This window comes from Anolis sagrei, chromosome 2 (assembly GCF_037176765.1).
Source record: "Anolis sagrei isolate rAnoSag1 chromosome 2, rAnoSag1.mat, whole genome shotgun sequence".
Lineage (NCBI taxonomy): Eukaryota > Metazoa > Chordata > Lepidosauria > Squamata > Dactyloidae > Anolis > Anolis sagrei.
The window spans coordinates 129724559-129732953 of NC_090022.1; positions in this window are offsets into that span (position 1 = coordinate 129724559).

Below are 8395 nucleotides of genomic sequence, written 5' to 3' on the forward strand. Positions count from 1 at the left end.
TCAGTCCTGCCGGCACAAGGGTTTAACCCGTTGCGCCCCCGGGGGCTCCTGCCTCCCGAGGCTGAGAACTATGGCAAACAACCCGAGCCTAGCCGCCCCGCCCCGCCCGGGCTCAGATGGGGGTCTGTGACCTTTATAACCGGCTCTGAGCCCATCGATCGACCCTGAAAGCCTTTGCTCTCGTCTGTGTGAGGTCTGGGCTGGAGAGGGAGCCACGACAAGCACCGCGTTCTGTTATTTCATCCCTCCGCTTGAAGCAAATGGAGGGGCTCCCCGTTGTACAAGTTGCGGGGCGGGTAGATTAAGGATCCTTGGGGATGGATGCAGCTTCTAAAGCTACTCCAAATGGATGAATGGGGAAAGAACAAGAACCACCGGAGGTTCCCAGCCCTTTTCCTATTCCTCATAAAAACCTATTGCTTCTGTAGCCGGATCCAGCCTGGATGGGGCCGGAGGGGCCCCACTGTGGAAGGATAGCAGGGTCTTTCCCTGCGTATCTCCCTCGACCGCTAGAGGGCGCCCCTTCGCAGCCTGCCTCGGACTCGGAGGAACACTCCCAAGAGCTCCCCGCCTGGCCTGGAAACGCGAGTGGGTCTCGAGGGTGCGGGCGGGGATCTGCAGTTCCTCCAAGCCGAGGGGCACTCCAGATCCCCACCCGCACCACAAAAAGGTGGGGAAAACGCGACTTCACTCAGGGCGGTTATATCCCCGGACAGCTTAAATCCGGGACAATCCGGTGCCTTAGAAACGAGCTAAGCTAAGCCACGAAGAAGATCGCTTTTCTGCCTTGAAAGCATGGGTTTGGGGCCCTGGCCCTCCTGGGAACAAAGCGGAAGTCGAATGGGAATTCACGAACGCCCGCCTGCAGCCTTTATGGTGAAATGACTCTAGAAGCGAGGCCTCTCTTCCAACTTCAGGCGGCCACCTACCTCCCTTTGCCCATCTACACTGTCGATAGAATGCAGTGTGGCCTCACGTTAACTGCGGTGGACTCGTGGGAGCTGCAGTTCGATGAGGCACCGGCACAGGGCCGTAGCCAGAAAAAAAATTCGGGAGGGGTTGAAAATTTTTTGGGGGGGGGGGGTGAAAATTTCACGGGGGGGGGGGTTGAAACCTACCTCCTAGCTCACGCTGAAGCAAAGAGCAAAGAGCACTGCAGGGGGCAGAGCAGCCTTCCATAGCCTGCAGCTCCGCCCCTGTCAACCACCTCCACCAAGTCTGGCCTCCTTAATGAGAGCATTCAACACACACACACACCCCAACTTGGTTGCTTCGCTAGATCGGCTATTGCTGCAAGTAATGACCGTGTGAATAAATTGTCAGTATTTGCTTGAGATAGTGCTTGCAGTTCTGGAGGGACTCTTAATTTTTTGCATCTCATAGACTTAGCATGGAGATTTGGTTGACCAGTTAAAAATTCATGAGTAAACCAGGTTTTTTTTTTAAAAAAACTGAAACATTTCGGGGGGGGGGGTCGAACCCCTAAAACCACCCCCTCGCTACAGGCCTGCACCGGCACTATTTGATAGAGAAGGCGTGAAACTCCCAGGATCTCCTAGCATTGAGCCACGGCTGTTCAAGTGGGGTTCGACAGTGCAGATGTGCCCCCTTGTGAGACAAATCCTCAAGGGCTGTCATTGCCTAACCCCGATGACTCTCTCTAGTGGGGCTGAGGGTCACTTCGGTCTCAACCCCTTCACTCCCCAGTAATGCGGACAAGGCCAAACGGCCCCGCCAAGAGGTGCTCCTAGGAGGCGGCATGCATCCCGTGTCCTTTCACGCCTCCTGGCCTTGCAGGAGAAATGCCCTGCGGGATGGGGGGGGGGGTCTACATCTACATTGCAGAATTTTGGCACTTTAACACCATTTTGACTCCCATGACTCAATGCTATTTGTTGGGGAATCTGAGCTGTTAGGCTCAAAATAACCCTCAGTTGGGGTGATTCCACCATAAATATAGCAGAGTACCAGAAGTAAACTTCATAACCAACAGAAACTTAAATGTGATGAGCTAGGGTAAGCCTCTATTCCTTAGGATGACATAGGATTGCAGAGTCAGAACTTTAGGTTCAAAAATATTGAAGTAAAAGAAATACCTTCTTGATTTAAAAGGTCTTGGAGCTCACTACCTTACTAAATCTCATCTTCTAAAGAGATAAAAAGGCTAAAAAGTCCATGCAGCTATCTTTTGCCTAGAGAGAGGCAAAATGTGCATCCTTATAGGTAGAAAGAAAAGCAGAAGAGAGGGGGAAATGGTGGAGAGACCTCGTGGTCAACCCAGAGAAATAAAAAAAAATCATGTAAAAGGAAGTTCCCTCACAGAATTCCACTGCGACACCATCAAAGTGGAGGAGACAGTGGCAAGGAGGAGGAAGAGTAAAGGCAAAGCCCTTTTGGGAATGTGGGGAGGGGGAGGAATCCCTCAGCCTAATCCTCTCCCTAGCCTACCTACTCATTGAGATCGGGAAACTTGATGACAAAAGAGACTTGTGCAGTCCAGGGATGAAAACCAATACTATGGAATCGTGACAGCTGTAGTTTCACAAGGTCTTGAGCTTCTCTGTCACTTTGGTACCTCACCAAAGTACTTCTAGGATTCCACAGCATTGAACCGTGGCAGTTAAGTTGGGCTCAAACTGCGTTTATTGGGCAGTGTAGATAGATGCACCTTAGGCAGGGGATGGAAAGAATGGGCTTTGCTAGTTCCTTCCTCTGAAGTAATGTAAGCTTTGCGTTTGGTGATGAAATTATTTTGAGTCCTGCTGTGTCCAGGCAGAAGGTCAAACCTGAACGAGCTCTGAAATAGCTTAGGAGGGTTGGAAACGTTTGGAAACGTGGGAAAGCTGACTCTCCAGAGCGCTTTTTCTCACCCTGTCCCGGGGATCAGAGGGGAAGCTGCCCACTGCATCAAATAAAATAAAATGAAGAGTATCAGTGTTTCAGGTCGGGGAAGGGGAGGAGAGAGAGTACCAGGTAGAAGAAACACAAGCCATTGCCAGCGTCCAACAAGAAAAATGTTGACACATTGGGATTTTTTGAAATTTTAAAATGGAAGGTTGTTTGCAAGAGATTGAGAACCTGGATCCTGAAGGGTGCTTCAGTCTCCACTAGTTGGTGGATCGCACTTACTTCCCAGCATCCTTCACCCCTTGCTTTGAGGCTGATGGGAACTGGAGTCACCTCTGGGGGGCTGCGGGGCCCTCCCAGTCCTCGGGTGCATGTCTGCACTGTCCAATGAAGGCAGTTTGAGACCACTTTCATTTCCAGGGCTCTGTGCTATGGAACCTTGGGAGTTGTAGTTCGGTGAGGCACCAGCACTCTTGGACAAAGGAGGCTTAAGCCAGGCCTGGGCAAACTTGGGTCCTCCAGATGTTTTGGACTTCAACTCCCACCATTCCTAACAGCCTCAGGCCTCTTCCTTTTCTCCCCCAGCCGCTTAAGCGTCTGAGGGAGAAAAGGAGGAGGCCTGAGGCTGTTAGGAATGGTGGGAGTTGAAGTCCAAAACACCCGGAAGCCCCAAGTTTGCCCAGGCCTGGCTTAAGACCTTGTGAAACCACAACTCCTAGTGTTCCATAGCATAGACTCCCCCTACTCCTTCTCCTCCCCTGCCTTTTCCCCGTTGCAAGAAGAGTCCGCCATAAAGAAGGCGAGCCGCGACGTTGGAAGGGCGTAAGGCGTGGGGTGTTTTCCTGCCAGAGCAGGCGGGCCAGCCCGGCTTTCTTCTGGTCTTCCTAGTTGCCTGCTTGGTGATGACACACAACCGAAGGAAAACACACCGCTGCGACAACGGTCATTAAAGATGGGAGAATCGCCTGACCAAAACACGCCTTTCCTCGCCGAGGCAACAACCATGGTCTTTCCTTCCTCGCTGCCTTTCTTGGATGGGATGTTGGGGAGAAAGCGAGGTGACCCCCCCCCCGCCCTCCAAATGGCCTCATACATCCGAGTGCTCAAATCGGGAATGTTCTAGAAAAATCCTGGAGAACAAGCGCAGCGCCGTTGCCACCCGCTGCCTCCGCAATGGTGCCTCCTGTCCGAGCATTTGTTTTGTTTCTGATTTCTCACAAACATAAGGTGATTGATAGGGGGTGGCAGCTCCTTAAGGCCAGACCATCTCCCTTTTGAATCTGGGAACGACGCCTCGGCCCTTCCATTTAGTTATGCAAGGGCTACTATACTGGGTTGCTGTGAGTTTTCCGGGCTGTATGGCCGTGTCCCTGAAGCATTCTTTCCTGACGTTTCGCCCACCCCATATCTATGGCAGACATCCACAGAGATTGTGAGGTCTGTTGGAAACTAGGCAAGTGGGGTTTATATAGCTATAGAATGTCTGCTTGAGGCAGGTGTGAATGTTGCAATGGCCACCTTGATTGCATTGAATGGCCTTGCAGCTTCAAAGCCTGGCTGGTTGCTGCCCGGGGAAATCCTTTGTTGGGACGTCTTACCTGTCCCTGATTGATTCTTGTCTAGAGTTCCCCTGCTTTTTTAGTGTTGCACTTTATTTACTATCCTGATTTTAGGGTTTTTTAATACTAGTAGCCAGATTTTGTTCATTTTCATGGCTTCCTCCTATCGCATTCGGGTACTTGTTGTTTATTCGTTCAGTAGCATCCGACTCTTCCTGGCCTCATGGACCAGCCCACGCCAGAGCTCCCTGTCGGCCGTGGCCAACCCCAGCTCTTTCAAGGTCAAGCCAGTCACTTGAAGGATGCCATCCATCCACCTTGCCCTTGGTTTGCCCCTCTTCCCTTTTCCTTCCATTTTCCCCAGCATCATTGTCTTCTCTAAGCTCTCCTGCCTTCTCATGATGTGGCCAAAGTACTTCATTTTTGCCTTTAATATCCTTCCCTCCAGTGAGCAGAGTCGGGCTTTATTTCCTGGAGTATGGACTGGTTGGATCTTCTTGAGTGACCTCCTAGTAAGCTAACTTGTAGCTCCATCTACTTTATCTCAGAACAAGGTGCATTTTCTTGCAGAGTATAGTTGCATTACTTGGAAAGGTATCCCAATTTGCCTTCCTTTCCTGACCTCAGGGAGATGATGATGATGGGGGTGATCCTTATCTGCTGGTAAAGGAGGGGATGAAGCAGTGCTATGTGGCCCCTATGGACAAATGCAGGATTGGATACTCAACGATTAGGAGGCTTGGTTGGTAGAGAGGGACCTGGGGAGAATCTTCACTGTACAATGAATGCAGTTGGATACCACTGGGACTGCCATGGGCCAATGTTATGGAGTCCTTCCTGGGAGTTGTTTGACAAAGTCTTTTGCCTTCTCTGCCAAAGAGCACTCCCTGCTGTCTCATAGAATCATAGAATCAAAGAGTTGGAAGAGACCCCATGGGCCATCCAGTCCAACCCCCTGCCAAGAAGCAGGAATATTGCATTCAAATCACCCCTGACAGATGGCCATCCAGCCTCTGTTTAAAAGCTTCCAAAGAAGGATCTCCTCAAACCACAACCCGCAGGATCCCATAGTCCTGAGTAGTGTACAGCTGCGTTCACTCTCGAGTGCAGATGCAGCTTGCTGAGGTACTAGCGCTCTTTGGCAGACAATCAGAATCATAGAATCATAGAGTTGGAACTCGTGGGCCATCCAGTCCAACACCATTCAGGAAAATCGCATTCAAAGCACCCCCGACAGATGGCTACCCAGCCTCTGTTTAAAAGCCTCCAATGAAGGAGTCCCGGGCCCGTCCCCGTCCCCGTCCCCGTCCCCCCCCCAGTCCAGGGCAGAGAGTTCCACTGCTGAATAGCTCTCACAGTTAGGAAGTTCTTCCTCCTGTTCAGGTGGAATCTCCTTTCCTGTCGTTTGAAGCCATTGTTCTATTGCGTCTTAGTCTCCAGGGCAGCAGACAACAAGCCTGTGCCCTCCTCCTCCTTCTTGGAATTGTTTGTGCAACGCAAAAGATCTTGTATAACTCCAATGCAACGTGGAGTCAAGGCAGTTAACCTGGTGTCAAACTGCAGTAATTCTACAGTATAGATGCCCCTTGCCACCCCCAGATTCAAATCCTCAGCCTGGCCGGCCTCCCCGGATCGTTGGGAACCTGGAGAAGCAGCACAGGTAGAGGAGGCCCGCCTAGTGACCGGAGACTGCCTTGGTGTTTCTGGTGCGGTTTTGTGCTTGGCCCGGCCTTTAGTCACTCATGATGGGATTTTGTATATATACACACGCACAAACTCTAATCCCCTCACAGCGGATACTCCCCAAGCATAGGGTGCATCTACACTGTCGAATTAATGCACTTTTAAACCAATTGAGCCGCCATGGTTCAATGTTATAAAATCCTGGGAGTGGTCCTTTGACAAGCCTTTAGCCTTTTCTACTCACGAGTGTGGCTACCTCACCAAATTACAATTCCAGGCATCTATAACAGGTCTGGACAAATCTCGGCCATCCAGGTGTTTTGGACTTCAACTTCCAGGAATCCCATCCAGTTTGCGGGCTGTTAGGGATCGTGGGAACTGAAGCCCAAAACTCCTGGCGGGTCGAAGTTTGCCCAGGCCTGGTCTAAAGCCTGGAGCCAGGGCAGCTCAAGCGCTGTCTGTCACACTGCCTGCCTTCCCCAGTCTTGGGAGCCCATCGGGGCGCCACTGGTCCAACTTCTTCTCTGCCCAAAGCCCAGAAGCCAGTCCCATCGCACTCATGAGGTGCATCCAGCCGGAAAGTGGCGGGAAGGCGCTTCTGCTCCCCTGGGTGTCAATCATGTGCGTACCGCCCCGCCCCGCCCCGCCCCCTTTTACGGAACCAGGCCGAACCTGGCCCTCCCCCGCCTGGGTCTTTCGCTCCTCGTCAGAGAAGGAAGGCGGGAAAGCCTCGCCGGTGGCCTTGGATCCGCCCAACTTGTGATCTCCTCAGGTTGCAAGGAGGATCCTGAGCTCATCCCAGGGTCAAGGCTGGAGATAAAGATTGCGGTGTTTCTTTACTCCCATCCAGGGAACCCAAATCCACAGCTCTCCACAGTTGTCCTTCTACTGGACTGGCCTTTCTGTTCCAAAGCGCAGGCAGAGCCCAATCGGATCTAATTTAAGACCTATTTGGGTCTGCTCCTCCCTTCCCTACCTCCTTCACATGGCGCCCCGAATAAGACGGGGGAAGGATTGCTGACCAGGGGTCCGTCTACAGTAGGATTTCACACCACTTGAACTTTTTTTTTTCGACTTGAGAAATTGCAAGTCGCTTCTGGTGTGAAAGAATTGGCCGTCTTCAAGCACGTTGCCCAGGGAACGCCCGAATGTTTTGATGTTTTATCATCCTTGTGGGAGGCTTCTCGCATGTCTCTGCATGGGGAGCTGGAGCTGACAAAGGGAACTCAACCCACTCTCTATACCACCACTTGAACTGCCATGGCTCAATGCTATGGAATCATGGGAGAGGAATGGGAGAGTCATTTCACAAGTCCTTCTTTGCCTGCTCTGACAAATACTGCTGGCCTCTCACCATACCATGGCTCCCAAGATTCCATAGCATTGGACAATGGCATATCAAGTGGTGCCAAAGTGCAGTCATTCTACAATGTAGAGGCTCCCCATGAGCCACTGATGACAAAACTCATCACAGCACCAGCGGGAAATGTTCTGCCCAGTCCTACAGCCAGAAGTCAATCCAATTGAACTCATCAAGATTTGATTCCAGAGACATCAGAAAGTGGCATGAATGAGACTCCCCCTTGCTCCCCCCCCCCCCCCAAATTTCCCTCCCTGGTTGAGCTGGTCTTCTACTTCTATTAAGGTAGAACTAGTTAGCAACCTGGAAAGCAGAATTCCTAGACTGGCTATCAGATATTAATGTGCATCAGATGAAGCTGTCCACAGCTTGGCCAACAGAGGTGGGGAAAACCCTAGGCTTGCACTTGCCTTTGAGGCCTGTTTCCGTCTCCAACCCTTATAAAGTGGAAAGGACCAGGAAGGCAATCCTGGAGTGAAGGTGACCACACAAAACCAGGTTACTTGGAACAGTAAGTACAAAAAGAAAGAACTGATCCAGGCACACGATCTTGGAAGACTCCTGTTTCCTCTTAGTTTCCAGCCTGGTCTCTGATGAGGTAGAACCAGGTTGTTGGCTGGCTGGAGAGTCTTGCCTGTCTGGAGTCAAGAGACATATCTTCCACCAATCTACTCCCAAAGGAGGCTTATCACCATGCTAGCTCTCTCACATTCCTACTCTTTCCTTCCCTGAATTTAGCATTTCCTCCCTTGAATTTTGCATTTAGAAAGGACACCCAGGAAAACAACCTCCCCATTGGCCCTAACAAAAGGGGCCCAACTTCTACTCTCCAGCAGAAGATATTGAGAGATATCCTGCTAAGGAATGGTTGTCCTCCTATTTTGAAGATGGGAGAAATCTTCACACTCACCCAGCAACACAAAAAAACCAAAGCCAAAGCCAAGTC